The sequence below is a fragment of the Astatotilapia calliptera genome, chromosome 18 (genome assembly GCF_900246225.1).
Source record: "Astatotilapia calliptera chromosome 18, fAstCal1.2, whole genome shotgun sequence".
Taxonomy (NCBI): Eukaryota; Metazoa; Chordata; class Actinopteri; order Cichliformes; family Cichlidae; genus Astatotilapia; species Astatotilapia calliptera.
Genome location: NC_039319.1, coordinates 31,201,318 through 31,217,082, shown reverse-complemented (window position 1 = coordinate 31,217,082; position 15,765 = coordinate 31,201,318).

Below are 15,765 nucleotides of genomic sequence, written 5' to 3'. Positions count from 1 at the left end.
CCGGTATGACGAACGCGGCCGTGACTCTGGCAGACGAGCTGAACACTTTCTATGCTCGCTTCGAGGCTGCAGCTAAGGTCTCCAACGATGCTAGTGTTAGCGGCGCTAACGGCTGCAGACAGGAAGATACTGCCAGCACCGGAAACGTGCTCGTCATCTCCGAGCATGAAGTAAGGAGAGCCTTCAAGAGAGTGAACACCAGGAAAGCAGCAGGACCAGACGGCATCCCAGGTCGTATCCTAAGAGACTGCGCATACCAGCTAGCTCCTGTGTTCACTGAGATATTCAACATCTCTTTATCTCAGTCGGTGATCCCCACATGCTTCAAAGAGTCCATCATTGTTCCTGTCCCGAAGAAACCCCACCCTGCTTCTCTCAATGACTATCGCCCTGTAGCCCTCACCTCAGTAGTGATGAAGTGCTTTGAACGCCTGGTCAGAGACTTCATCATTTCTTCACTACCAGACACACTGGACCCACTACAGTTCGCTTACCGTCCAAATCGTTCCACAGACGATGCCATCTCTCATCTCCTCCACACATCACTCACTCACTTGGACACTAGAAGGGGGAATTATGTTAAAATGCTCTTCATAGACTACAGCTCTGCATTTAACACCATAATTCCCTCCACACTCACCACCAAGTTGGAGCATCTGGGACTCAGCTCATCTATGTGTCAGTGGATCTCCAACTTCCTAACTGGCAGACCACAGGCAGTAAGGATGGGCGGACATGTCTCAGCCTCCACCACTCTCAGCACTGGAGCCCCCCAGGGGTGTGTTCTGAGCCCCCTGCTGTACTCTTTGTACACATATGACTGTGTGGCCACTACCAGCTCCACCACCATCATCAAGTTTGCTGACGACACCGTCGTGGTGGGCCTGATCTCTGATAACAACGAGACGGCCTACCTGAAGGAGATTAGGAATCTGGAGAACTGGTGCCAGAGGAACAACCTCCTTCTAAACGTCAGTAAGACAAAGGAGCTGATAGTGGACTTCAGCACTAAGCAGGAGAGGAACTACCAGACCCCCGTCATCAACGAGTGCCCAGTGGAGAGAGTGGACAGCTTCAAATACCTCGGAGTTCACATCACGCAGGACCTGTCATGGTCCTGTCACATCAACACCGTGGTGAAAAAGGCCCGTCAGCGTCTCTACCACCTCAGACGCTTGAGAGACTTCCAACTGCCCTCCAAGGTGCTCAGGAACTTTTACTCGTGCACCATAGAGAGCATCCTGGCGGGAAACATCTTAACCTGGTTCGGGAACAGCACCATGCAGGACAGACGAGCTCTACAGAGGGTTGTGCGGTCAGCTGAGCGCACCATCCGCTCCGAGCTCCCTGACCTGCACTCAATCTACAGCAGGCGGTGCTGGACCAAGGCCAGGAAGATCATGAAGGACCTCAGCCATCCCAACAACAGACTGTTCTCTCTGTTGAGGTCAGGAAAGCGATTCCGCTCCCTGAAGACCAACACAGAGAGACTGAGGAGGAGCTTCTTCCCGCAGGCGATACGGTCTCTCAATCACACCACCACACAGTACTGACCCACACATATGGTTCTTACACACACACTGGACTTTCTGGACTTTGGTTTTGCACAACACTGGTCACTATATTCTTCATTTCCGGTTAATACTTGTACAGCTGCTGTTATTGTGTATATATTTATTTATATTTAGATTTCTTCATACATTCTTATATAGTTCTATATTGTGTATTGTGTATTTTGTTGTACAGTTATTTTATTTTCAACTTTAATTTATATATTTTGTCTTATTCTTCCCAGTTAAATTTACCCTTCATTCTAATTTGTGTTGTACAGTTATTTCATTTTTAACCTTAATTTATATTTTATTCCTTCCTAGTTAAATTTACCCTTTTTAATTTTTCATATTTATTTCCTATCTTATTCATAGCCTTTTCCTTTTTTGTTTTCTTTAGGTCACGAGCAGTTGTCCAAGCATTTCACTACATATTGTACTGTGTATGACTGTGTACGTGACAAATAAAATTTGAATTTGAATTTGAATTTGAAATTTACTAAATACGTATATCTACTTGTGTGTATGTGTGTGTGTGTGTGTGTGTGTGTGTGTGTGTGTACACATATTTTACAAATTAAATAGAGTAAACAATAAAATAAAATATATAAAATATACAGAGTTGAATATGTGCAAAACAGTGGCGTTACTGTACAGTATGGAGTGCATAATGTTGAAGTTCCAGTAGTGAAGCTGAGGTGTCTATGAAGTGTTCAGCAGTCTGATGGCCTGGTGGAAGCAGCTGTCTCTCAGTCTGCTGGTACGGGACCGGATGCTGCAGAACCTCCTTCCTGATGGAAGCAGTCTGAACAGTTTATGGCTGGGGTGACTGGAGTCCTTGATGATCCTCCCTGCTTTCCTCAGGCAGCGCTTCCTGTAGATGTCCTGGAGGGAGGGAAGCTCACCCCCAATTATCCTTTCGACCCACCGCACTACTCTCTGGAGAGCTTTGTGGTTGTAAGCGGTGCTGTTGCCATACCAGGTGGTGATGCATCCAGTGAGGATGCTCTCAATGGCACAGTGATAGAAGGTCCTGAGGATGCGGGGGCTCATGCCGAATCTTTTCAGTCTCCTGAGAAAGAAGAGGCGCTGCTGCGCCTTCTTCACTGTTTTGTTTGTGTGTACTGACCACGTAAGATCCTCAGCCAGATGTACACCAAGGAACCGGAAGCTGCTCACTCTCTCCACAGCAGCGCCGTTGATGGTGATGGGGGTGTGTACTTCTCTGCACCTCCGGAAGTCCACTATCAACTCCTTTGTCTTTGCGACGTTGAGGGTGAGATGGTTGTCTTGACACCAGTGGGTCAGGGCGCTGACCTCCTCCCTGTAAGCCGTCTCATCACCGTTGGTGATAAGACCCACCACTGTAGTGTCGTCCGCAAACTTCACAATGATGTTGGAGCTGTTAGTGGCTGTGCAGTCGTAGGTGTAGAGTGAGTACAGGAGAGGGCTCAGTACACACCCCTGTGGAGCACCAGTGTTCAGTGTGACGGGGGATGAGGTGATGCTGCCCAGTCTGACCACTTGGCGTCTGTCAGACAGGAAGCTAAGGATCCAGCTGCAGAGGGAGCTGCTCAGTCCTAGATCCTGCAGTTTCCTGTCCAGCTTCGAGGGAACGATGGTATTGAATGCTGAGCTGTAATCTACAAACAGCATCCTCACATACGTGTCTCTCTTCTCCAGGTGTGACAGGGCAGTGTGTAGTGTCAGGGCTATGGCATCATCAGTGGACCTGTTGTGGCGGTATGCAAACTGTAGAGGGTCCAGTGAGTCGGGTAGTGCAGAGCAGATGAAGTCCCTGACCAGCTTCTCGAAGCATTTGCTTACGATGGGGGTCAGGGCTACAGGTTGCCAGTCGTTCAATGAGGAGATGGTGGAGGATTTGGGTACAGGGACGATGGTGGCCATTTTGAAGCAGGCTGGGACTACAGACAGAGAGAGGGAAAGGTTGAAGATGTGCGTGAACACTCCAGCCAGCTGAGCCGCGCATGACCTGAGGACGCGGCCGGGAATCCCGTACAGAGAGAGGCCGTGGTCTGCGGTGTGCTGGTTTTCCCTCTAAAGTCTGTGATCGTGTTTAGTCCCTGCCACATACTCCGAGGGTTGTCAAACTGTTGCTCCACCCTGTCCCTGTGCTCACGTTTGGCTGCTTTGATCGTCTTCTGGAGTTGGTAATGTGCGTGTTTGTAGTCCGATGTGTTCACGGAGGCAAAGGCGGTGCTCCGTGCCGCGCGAACATCTCTGTTAATCCAGGGTTTTTGATTTGGGAAGGATTTGACTGTTCTGGATGGGACGACATCTTCCACGCATTTCCTGATGAATCCACAGACTGAGTCTGTGTACTCATCAATGTCCCTAGCAGCCACGTGAAACATTTCCCAGTCCGCGTGATCAAAACAGTCACGCAGCGCAGACTCCGATTGGTCCGTCCAACAGTGCACCGCCCTCCGGGTTGGAGCTTCCTGTTTCAGCTTCTGCCTGTAGGCGGGCAGGAGCAGGATAAAGCGGCGATCTGATTGGCCGAATGGGGCGCGGGGGAGGGCTTTGTATGCATCCCGGAAAGAGGTGTAGAAGTGGTCGAGTAGCCGGTCTCCACGAGTGTTAAAATGGATGTGTTGATGGAGTTTTGGTGAGACTTTCTTCAGGTTTCCCTTATTAAAGTCTCCGGCTGTGATAAACGCTGCCTCTGGGTGTGCGGTTTCCTCGCTGCTGATCGCACTGTACAGTTCCCTGAGTGCTCGGTCAGTGTCGGCTTGTGGGGGAATGTAAACAGCCGTAATAATCACTGCTGTAAATTCCCTCGGTAGCCAGAATGGCCGGCACTTAATCATCAGGTACTCCAGGTCCGGTGAGCAGAAGGATTTGACCGGGTGCACGTTCGCATAATCACACCAGCTGTTGTTGATCATGAAACACACACCACCGCCTCTGCTTTTCCCAGTAAGATCCTGTGACCTGTCCGCGCGGTGCACAGAGAACCCCGGCAGTTGTATTGCGGAGTCTGGTACCAGGTCTTCTCCCTCTGCATTGGCGTTTGTGGCCTCCAGGGCCAGAGAACAAAGGCATCTCAGGTGAGATGAATGGGGGGTCTGCAAACGGAGGGTCCGTGTTGCAAAACTTGAACTCCGGAAAATGATGAGAAAGTCCATCTCTTATGTCCAGTAAGGTTTGTCAGTCGTACACAAGGAGACATGTGCTACTCGTGAAAAAATAAAGGAAAAGGAAAATTAGACACAAAAAACAGCTGTTGCAGTATGGCAGCTCGCGACGAGGCTGCCATACTCGGCGCCATCTAGCATCTTTCTGAGATGTTATTATGACTAATATTATTATTATATATATTATTATTATTATGACTAATAAACATGTATTAACGCCAAAAGAGTGCCTCGTTGTAAAGTGTGTATTTTTCACTTCATCGCTGCCTTGAATTGCAGCCTCACATCACTTATCAAAGCTAGAACTGCCTCTCCACTCGGCCTGTTGGACAGTAGCTCCTGATAAACATTTGGAACTGCAAGAAAAGCTCCTCAGCTGATGAAGTGGACACAACAGTGTTTCTGTTCATCACATGCTTCTGAAAATCTTTCGCCATGTCTTTGGAAATGTCTTGAAGAGGGATTTGTATTGCTGCACATTGTCACCTTGCGTTTGGACAAATCTCTCTCTCTCTCTCTCTCTCTCTCTCTCTCTCTCTATATATATATATATATATATATATATATATATATATATATGGCTGCAGGACCATAAAAATCTGTCCCCACAATCAAAGGATGCTTCAGGTGTGAGCTCACTGCAGCTTGTACTTGATGCGTTTTGCCATTCTATTTCATTTGTAGTGGCTCTATGGGATATTTGTGTATGTGTACTTGTCTATCCCCATGTCCCTATACACACCTCAACTCCACCCACTCTAAAGCCAGTGGCTGATGCTCCATGATGATGGCACACAGTGGTGAAGCGTCCTGGAGCAGACTCCACAGAGCTGGAACTAGCTGCCTCCCAGCCGTTGGTCATAGGTGCTCTGATGCCTCCCTGGGCGCGCCGACAGGTAATCCATGGCCCGCATCATGTCCAAGCTGGCCTATTGGTGGCAGTGGACCCACTCTGTGGTGTCTGAGGGGGTTCCCCAATGAATTGTTTGTTCACCACCTGCTCCAGTGATGTGAGCCTTCAGTGGGGCCATGTTGTAGCCACCATGTTGTTGTGTCAAAGAGCCGCTTGTCATAGGCAAACGTCCAGTTCTCAATCAATGCTGGTGATCATCCTCCGTCCCGGAGTCTAAGCAGTCCACTACTGCTCAGCGGACATCTTCAAAGCTGCTCCTTGCTGCTATGAGCCATTGGAGAGCTGCCGTGGCAGTGATGGACCACTGCCTGCTGCCACTGCATGGCCTACAGCTTGGCCACCATCTGGCCCAGCGCCTCAACTGGCTGGGCCGGTTGAGGGTCCACCATACCATGGCACGGCACTGTTTTGGCACCACTGTGATAGAACAAGGAACCTTGCAGATAGTGTTGCAAGATGAATGAACTTTTATCTGCACAATTTCTCCTTGCAGCAGATTTTCAGCTACACACCACATCCTGAACCCACTGCTCCACCCCTGCCCTGTAGCTATGCCACAAACCACACCCCGCCACAGAGGTCTAAACACCAGCTCTGCTGCACTGAAACCTGTGGACCTTTCTCACAGCATTGGGAAGACAATTGGCAACCCCTCATCCCACTCTCTTCTTATCTCAAGGCAAAATTTCCTCATCATGGACTTTTGAAGCATTTGACAAAAATGCTCAAGTGCCTCAGGATGGATTCTGTGACTCACTGGATTGTTGATGCTTGATGGATGATCGTGACTTTTAGGACTGAACATTTTAGATATGAATCTGAATCCTTGGTCAGTTTGAATGGACTTTGGCGAAATAAAAACTGAGAAAAAATGCTTTGATTTTGAAAGTGGAATAGCCTCGGAGAAGTGTGTGGGAGCGCACATTAGCGGACCTACACAGTCAGGAGTAAATGGCTAAAAGGTGACATATGTGGAAAGAGCAGCAGTACCTGGTTCTGTCCCCTTTTCATTGATATAAACACGAGGACCTTCAGCACTTGGGTTTGCAGTCGACAGATACAGGGAGTGCAGAATTATTAGGCAAATGAGTATTTTGTCCACATCATCCTCTTCATGCATGTTGTCTTACTCCAAGCTGTATAGGCTCTAAAGCCTACTACCAATTAAGCATATTAGGTGATGTGCATCTCTGTAATGAGAAGGGGTGTGGTCTAATGACATCAACACCCTATATCAGGTGTGCATAATTATTAGGCAACGTCCTTTCCTTTGGCAAAATGGGTCAAAAGAAGGACTTGACAGGCTCAGAAAAGTCAAAAATAGTGAGATATCTTGCAGAGGGATGCAGCAGTCTCAAAATTGCAAAGCTTCTGAAGCGTGATCATCGAACAATCAAGCGTTTCATTCAAAATAGTCAACAGGGTCGCAAGAAGCGTGTGGAAAAACCAAGGCGCAAAATAACTGCCCATGAACTGAGAAAAGTCAAGCGTGCAGCTGCCAAGATGCCACTTGCCACCAGTTTGGCCATATTTCAGAGCTGCAACATCACTGGAGTGCCCAAAAGCACAAGGTGTGCAATACTCAGAGACATGGCCAAGGTAAGAAAGGCTGAAAGACGACCACCACTGAACAAGACACACAAGCTGAAACGTCAAGACTGGGCCAAGAAATATCTCAAGACTGGTTTTTCTAAGGTTTTATGGACTGATGAAATGAGAATGAGTCTTGATGGGCCAGATGGATGGGCCCGTGGCTGGATTGGTAAAGGGCAGAGAGCTCCAGTCCCACTCAGACGCCAGCAAGGTGGAGGTGGAGTACTGGTTTGGGCTGGTATCATCAAAGATGAGCTTGTGGGGCCTTTTCGGGTTGAGGATGGAGTCAAGCTCAACTCCCAGTCCTACTGCCAGTTTCTGGAAGACACCTTCTTCAAGCAGTGGTACAGGAAGAAGTCTGCATCCTTCAAGAAAAACATGATGTTCATGCAGGACAATGCTCCATCACACGCGTCCAAGTACTCCACAGCGTGGCTGGCAAGAAAGGGTATAAAAGAAGAAAAACTAATGACATGGCCTCCTTGTTCACCTGATCTGAACCCCATTGAGAACCTGTGGTCCATCATCAAATGTGAGATTTACAAGGAGGGAAAACAGTACACCTCTCTGAACAGTGTCTGGGAGGCTGTGGTTGCTGCTGCACGCAATGTTGATGGTGAACAGATCAAAACACTGACAGAATCCATGGATGGCAGGCTTTTGAGTGTCCTTGCAAAGAAAGGTGGCTATATTGGTCGCTGCTTTGTTTTTGTTTTGTTTTTGAATGTCAGAAATGTATATTTGTGAATGTGGAGATGTTATATTGGTTTCACTGGTAAAAATAAATCATTGAAATGGGTATATATTTGTTTTTTGTTAAGTTGCCTAATAATTATGCACAGTAATAGTCACCTGCACACACAGATATCCCCCTAAAATAGCTAAAACTAAAAACAAACTAAAAACTACTTCCAAAAACATTCAGCTTTGATATTAATGAGTTTTTTTGGGTTCATTGAGAACATGGTTGTTGTTCAATAATAAAATTATTCCTCAAAAATACAACTTGCCTAATAATTCTGCACTCCCTGTATTTAGCCATATATATACTGTGCTTGTGTCATATCTGTCCTTTCAATTTTAATAGCATTTTAGTTTTCACCCAGTCATTCTCACTATTTACACCCCATACACCCATATACACCAACACATGCACCCAATGGGCTACTTTTAACACAGACAAGCGGGGAAGTGGTCTCCTGCACCCTGTCTGGGGCTGGGGTTTGTGGTAATCCCCTGATTACACAGAACTACCATAGGTAATTGAGTGGTACTTAGAAACTTAGAATTATTACGTTCTTGTTTCCCTCCTTGTTACCCTACTTTTACCACTTTATCACCAAGCTGTAATCTGAACATTATAGAATTCATTTTGAAATCGTATTACTGACTTTTAAAGCTCTGACTCGGGACGCTCCTGTCTGAGTCTGTGATCTTTTAGAACCCCAGATTCTGTCTGGGTTTATCTGAAACAAAAAAACACCCAGAATACGCAAGACATATCTTCAAAGACCGAAAAAGATGGGGGGGATGGCTTTACCAAACTTTATGTTCTATTATTGGGCATGTAATATTCGTATTCTCAGGTATTGGCTACAGGGGGAAGACACGAATAATGCCCCGGCCTGGCTCAGTTTGGAGACTTCTTCCTGTCTCTCAGCCTCTTTACCAGCCCTGATTTATGCCCAAAAGCAGCCTTCGAGTACAGGCTCTTATAATAACTCTATTGTCAAAGTTACCTTGAAAATATGGTATCAATTTCGTCGTTATTTTAAGTTGACCTTTTTTCCCCTTCAATCACCCATCTTGAAAAATCCCTCTTTTCAGCCTTCGTTAGCTGATGGTGCTTTTTATTTGTGGGCCTCTTTGGGTATCAGGTCTTTTTCTGATCTGTACATTCAGAATACATTTGCCTCCTTTGAACAGCTCTCATTGAAATTTGGCCTTCCAAAAAGTCACTTGTTTCGCTATTTACAAATCCGGAGTTTTGTTAAGGAGAAATCCTCTCAGTTCCCATCTAGACCTTCTTATCATGACTTTGATAACCTTCTATTGCCTCCGCCCTCATTACAGGGCCTGATCTCCTGTTTGTATGGGAGAATATGTTCCTTTGGCAACTCTTCAATCTCGGCTATTAAATTGGCATGGGAGCAGGATCTGGGGTGTGTGATTCAGGATGACTCTTGGGATAAAATTCTTTACCGGGTCCATGGCTCCTCATTCTGTGCCAAACATGGGCTGATTCAATGTAAGATTCTGCACCGTGTACATTGGACTAAGGCCAGACTAGCTCAAATATACCCCAATCTTAGCCCTGACTGCGACCGTTGTCATCAAACACCTGCCTCTTTAATGCATATGTTTTGGTCATGTTCATCCCTCAAACAATACTGGATTAATATTTTCTTGATTTTATCTAAGATCATCCAGCTAACCCTCCAACCTGTGCCCTTAACTGCTTTGTTTGGGGTTCTTCCTGATTCAGTTGCCTTGCCGACGCCTCAAGCGGATCTGGTCGCATTTCTCACCTTATTGGCAAGACGCAGAATATTGCTATGTTGGAAGTCCCCTTCTGCCCCATCCTGGGAAATCTGGATCAGAGAAGTTCTGCATTTTAGCAAACTCGAAAAGATTAAATTCACCCTGCGCGGGTCTACGGCCAAATTTTTTAAGACCTGGCAACCCTTTTTTGATCTTGTTCAGACTTTGCGGTCTCGCAATGCTCCCAATTAGCCAGCTCAGACTCTATCATATTTTATTTTTTCTTATCTTATGTTCAAGTAAGAGGCCTAAGTTTAAGTATATGGATTCTATTGATGGTATTTATTTAACTACTTTATACATATTTCTTTTCTCTAACAGAATTGATTTATCCCTATAACTAAGCTGACCATTTATCATGTGTGGGTTTTTTTTTTTTTTTGTTTGTGTCTGTGTGGAGGTGGGGGTTTTGGATACTCTCCACATCTCCCTTGTACACTCAGGAACTGTTGTCTTGTACCCTAGGGTTTGTTACTAGTATTATTAGATTGGATTTTTTCCTTTTTCTGTTTGTACACCCACTGGTACTGCTATAATTATGAGGTGGGAGTGTATGTCTTATATTGCTTTATGTTCTTTAAAAAGAAAACGGCATATTGTTCAATTTGTCTTTTGTAAAAGTCGATGCAAAAACTTTAATAAAAATATCGGGGAAAAAAAAAAAAAAGAACCCCACGTTCCCTCTTTGCAGCCTGAGATCATCTAATCAAAGGCTGCTGGTAGCCCACACAGATTTATTTGCTGCTTTGCACAGTCTTAGTGCAGTTCTGACGTCAACCAAACCAGTGGTTTTATATATTATCCTTATTGCTCGTTTTTGCAAGATTGTATATTATGAGAAGACCAGCAGGTCTGCAGTGTGGTTTGAGGAATACTCTGAGAAAATGACACCTGTCATGGAGGAGAAGAGAAAACCCCACCCACACAAAACCAGCCACTTCTGGTCCTCTGAGCAACCTGCAGCAGATTGCCAGGTGACAACAAGTACTGGTTCTAGCTCTGCTCTGACATACAGCTGACACAGGCTAGGACTGAATCAGGCAGGCTGTGGGCTCCATACAGAAGAGAACCACACCTCTAAAGTTCACAACAGGCAAGTTAATCCAGGATTAAGTACAACAGATGGAGGCTGAGTAGAGCACTACTCTGAGCTGTATGTCAGGGAGAACGTTGTAACTGAAGAAGCCCTGAACACCACTGACTGCATGTGCTAAAGCAGCTGGACAAACCCTCATCTAAAAGAACTCAGCAAAACCCTGGACTGTCTCGCGTCTGGCAGAGAACCTGGGAAACATGACATTCCTGCTGAGGTCTGAGAGTGCTGCAAAGGGACTATCATCATCAAACTGCGTGAAATCCTTTGCCTCTGTTGGAGGGACGGTTCTGTGCTGCAAGATATGATAAATGCCAACATAGTCACACTCTGACATAACAAAGATGACGGGAGCAACTGCAATATTTCTCTCCTCACCATCTCTTTACACAAGTTTCTCTGAAAAGCCATAATTGTGTTGGCAGAGAGAGTCTACCCACAGCTGCCATTTGGACTCTGTGCCAACAGGTCCACATGGTGACAGCTGCAGGAGAACAGGGACAAAAGGCAGGGAACAATGGTGCCTGTTCATAGCCTTCATAGCTCTTACAGATATGAAAGAAGATTGAATGTCCTCCAAGGCTCTTCAGCATCATCAGGTCTTCTTATGAAGACATGAAGGGTAGTGTTGTGTTTGGCTATGTCAGGGCTACACCCTTGCATCCACCCTATCTGTAATATTCTTTGCAGTTCTTCTGACGCATAGCTTTGAATCTGCTGCAGAAGACATCAACCTCAGAAGCTGGTCATACGGCAAACTCTCCAGACTAACATCAAAATACAAAGTTTAGCTGAAATGCTGATGGTGGAAGTAAACACTAGTTAATATAGTGGAGAATACCTGTGGTAAATAACATGGGCGCACACTCACAGCTAAAAGTCCAGTGTCTGACGAGCTGAGTCCTTCCTTCACGCTAACACGTCCTGGATTGCACCACCTGTCATTTACAACACTGCAATCACACCACCTTTCTTCTAACTGCTCAGCTTGAAGTCTTCTGTTAAAGATATACTTAGTTTGCACAAGTTCACCTTAAAAATATAATTCTACATGATTGTATTGGCATTTGTACATTTTGTAAGCATTTACAGTCATGCACAAAGGTTTTGGCAGTATCACCACTAGCATCTAAGTCTTTGAACTGTGCGACATACTGACGATAGATCATCACTAAATACAAACGTGAATAATAATCTCAATAAAAATGAAGTGGCAAAGTGTATGAAACACAAAATTCATGCAGAAACCTTTGGCCATGACTGAAGTCAGACAAACTGTGAGAAAGTCGACGTTTTATCCTTTGGACTGTGTGTGCACGAGAGGGTCAGAGGGCATCAGGGAGAATGTTCAAATAGCCTGATACATGTTTAAATACATGTTTACTGCCCGTGGAACAGAGCGAGGAAGGTTTATGTCTGGAAAAAGTGTTTATAATCAAAGGTCAAACTCTTCTCACCAAGCTCATAAAGATGTCAGTGTTTTTGCCAGTAGATGGCAGTAGCGTTTTTTGTTTTGTTTTTTTTACATCAGTGCCTGGTGCTTAAACATCTCTATGCATGATTTCAACAGTCACTGTTGGAAGGAAGTTCTCAAATGACGGTAATTCGTTGTTGGGGTCACTTTTGTCCATGAAAACATGTAACACACATCCAGAGGTTGGGAGTGCCACAACTGTCAAACATTAAAATAGTTTGCCAATGTTTGGCTTCAAAACTTTGGAAATATTTATGATTGACTTATGATTCTTTACCAAAAATAAAAATTGAAGAAACAAAGTGCATAAAACAATTTGTCTCACTGACAAAATAAATGTGGCCATGACTGTAATCTCCGTTGCAAACACTCGACTCTAGAAATAAAATGCTTTTTTAGATGAACCACTCTTCTCTTAAGTCTGATATTTTCCTCTTAATTCTTTTGGCGCACTCAGCAGCAGCTTGTTGGTAACCCTGGACAGGTTGCCAGTTTGTCACCAGAACGTTTAATAGAAATTTAAAATATTGTCGTACTGTAAAAATGCCTTCAACTTACTGCAGTTCTTTGTGATTTTCTTTAGTCAGCTTACACATTAAAACAAGTGATGGGTGGAATCAAAGGTTGGGAAGTTTAAAAAGAAAATATTAATTAATATATATTTTCAAGATACTTTATTTGTCACGTACATAGCGTTTCTGATTTGACCCTGATAGTGTGGAACCTTCTGCCTGATTGCAGAAGCTGAAGCAGTTTGTTACCTGGATGGAACGAGTCCTTTAACATCTGAGCTGCTCTGGACCAGCATCTCCTGGTGTAAATGTCCTGTAGGAACGGGAGAACAGACCTGCAGCAGCGTCTTGACACACAGATCACTCTCTGAAGAGCTTTTTGGTCCTGAACACAGATATCCGTATACCAGGATGTGATGTTTTGTGTGAGGATGCTCTTCAAAGAAAACAAAATGTGTGTATATATAATGACTGATTTTTATCCTGTTCTGGCAGCCATTCTTCCTTGTCTAAACAGTTTGAACTTATTTAAAAATTGTTGCAAGAAACAAGCTGATCTGACCATCCCTGCATTTTTTAACCAAAGGACACACCAAGTAGAAATAAATAAACTGTATAAAATGTCAGGTAAAGGTGTTCAAGATTGTGAAACAGTTGTGGTATGGAGTACTGTTGCCGTCATCTTCCAACTTCTGTAAGAAGAAAACTGATGACACGCATCTCCCGCTGTCGTCTGTCAGCCTTCCTTCACTGAAGTCAGGGCCCAGCACAAACAGCAGGACGTCTGCATCCACCTGCAAATGCATTAAATACAACATGGTTTACAATAACATTAACAATGCAAATAACCAAATTAACTGATGCAGTGATGCTCACACAATAAATGTGGGGTTCCTGAGTCCATAAGAAACAGATACCATTAGTAAAAATATATCTTTTTTACAACCTTGTTTACAACTTTACTTACAACCTTTGAATGTCCGGGAACGAAGAGCTGCTGGCTCTTGTAAACCACAGAGCTTTAGTCCCTGAGTGTTGGGATCAGCCGCACCAGTGCATGCAATGTCATGGCACTAAGACAGGGAGGAGATAATACTTTAATTCATTCTGAATGAAGACCAAATATTTATTGATGCTTTATGACTGCTTTTGTAAAACAAGCAAACAATTAAAAAAAAATGAAAGAAAAGGTATTGTTGGACTTTTTGTAAGCATGTCAAATGTTGCATCAGAACAGTTTCTTATGGTTTGTGACTCACTGTCACAGTTGAAATTGTTCTCCTGGTGGTCACAGATACTGTACTTAGTGGCTTTTGCCTTTTTGTCCTTCTCCATCAAAGAAATTACTCCCAGTTCCTCTCATTATTTCTGTGAAAAAGGCCGGTTTCTGTTCAAAGCACAACCTAATTATTCAGATAGCCTGACAGGGACAGAAACTGAAGATCATACGTGGGCGAAAGGGTTGTAATCGGAAGGTTGCCGGTTCGAGCCCCAGTCACAGTCTCGGTCGTTGTGTCCTTGGGCGAGACACTTGACCCGTTGCCTACTGGTGGTGGTCAGAGGGCCCGGTGGCGCCAGTGTCCGGCAGCCTCGCCTCTGTCAGTGCGCCCCAGGGTGGCTGTGGCTGCAACGTAGCTGCCCTCACCAGTGTGTGAATGTGTGTGTGAATGGGTGGATGACTGGATGTGTAAAGCGCTATACAAATACAGACCATTTTACACAGTTTACTGATTTAATGAGATCTGCGATCAGCCTTCACTGACAGCCGAACAGGACAAACAGGTAAGAACTGTGCACCACTACTGAAATAAATAGGTTATTACTGAAATACAAGCAAACTATGATATAAATCTAAAGGTGCTATTAACACGTTTAGTTATGAAGGACTCATTAGTTTTCTTCTAACATCCAGAAGTCTGCACGATGTGTTTCATGGTTAAACGTAACATGACCGAAACACCAACACCCCACACAAATCTGATGCTAATCTGATTTTATCCACACTGGTCCACACCACCAACAGTTCAAAGCCATCGATTATCCGGGATCAACTGTCTTGGCTTAGTTTGCACGGTAACCAATCAGGTGTTAGACAAGCTGCAGTGGCAGCGTTAACCCCGCCCCCCTGACTTTGATAACATTAATTAATTACCACAGCCGCAGCGCCAGGAGTGCCAGAATGAATTAAATAAATACGCCATTAAATAATTAATTAAATGTGTTATTAATTAAATACAATTGGAAATAAAGAAATCACTTATTCATTTTTTAAATGAAACGAATGGACATTCAATGAATTATTGAAATATTTATTTAATCAATTAATTCCAATCCTAATTAATTAATGGAACATTTAATTAATGATTTAATGCAGTTTTTAATGAATTCATTGAATCTATACATATACAGAGTTACTTCTGTGCCAGCTACATGATGTAAGTCAGCCTGTGCTGCAGTGTTTCATCTCTTTAAAACAACACTAACAATATCAACATCAACAAATACTTAGACCAAGCAACAAAGCACTACAAACCTGACGTTACCATCGTATATGTTATGTCACGTCAGCATAAATGACAGATACATTTCCCTTTTTTGCAAATTGTGCACAGTAATATCTATTTTCATTTTTGCTGCAGTTTATAAAAATTAATATAACAGCTTTTTTGAGGGATGTATGTTTGACATTTCTGTAACTAGAAAATTGTGACACTTAATACTTACATGTGGACTGAATACATACATATTATACAGTTTTTTAAAATTTGGGATATAATGCTTGTACTGATGCATAGTGTTTGAAACTTGAAATGTTCCAAAAATGCCACAACAGCATGTAAAAATGTGAAAGAAACTCTGGTGGATTTGTTCTATGTTAGGTGTAAAAGGGTTAATTAAATTGTATTTTCATGCTATGGCATTATGGTTTAA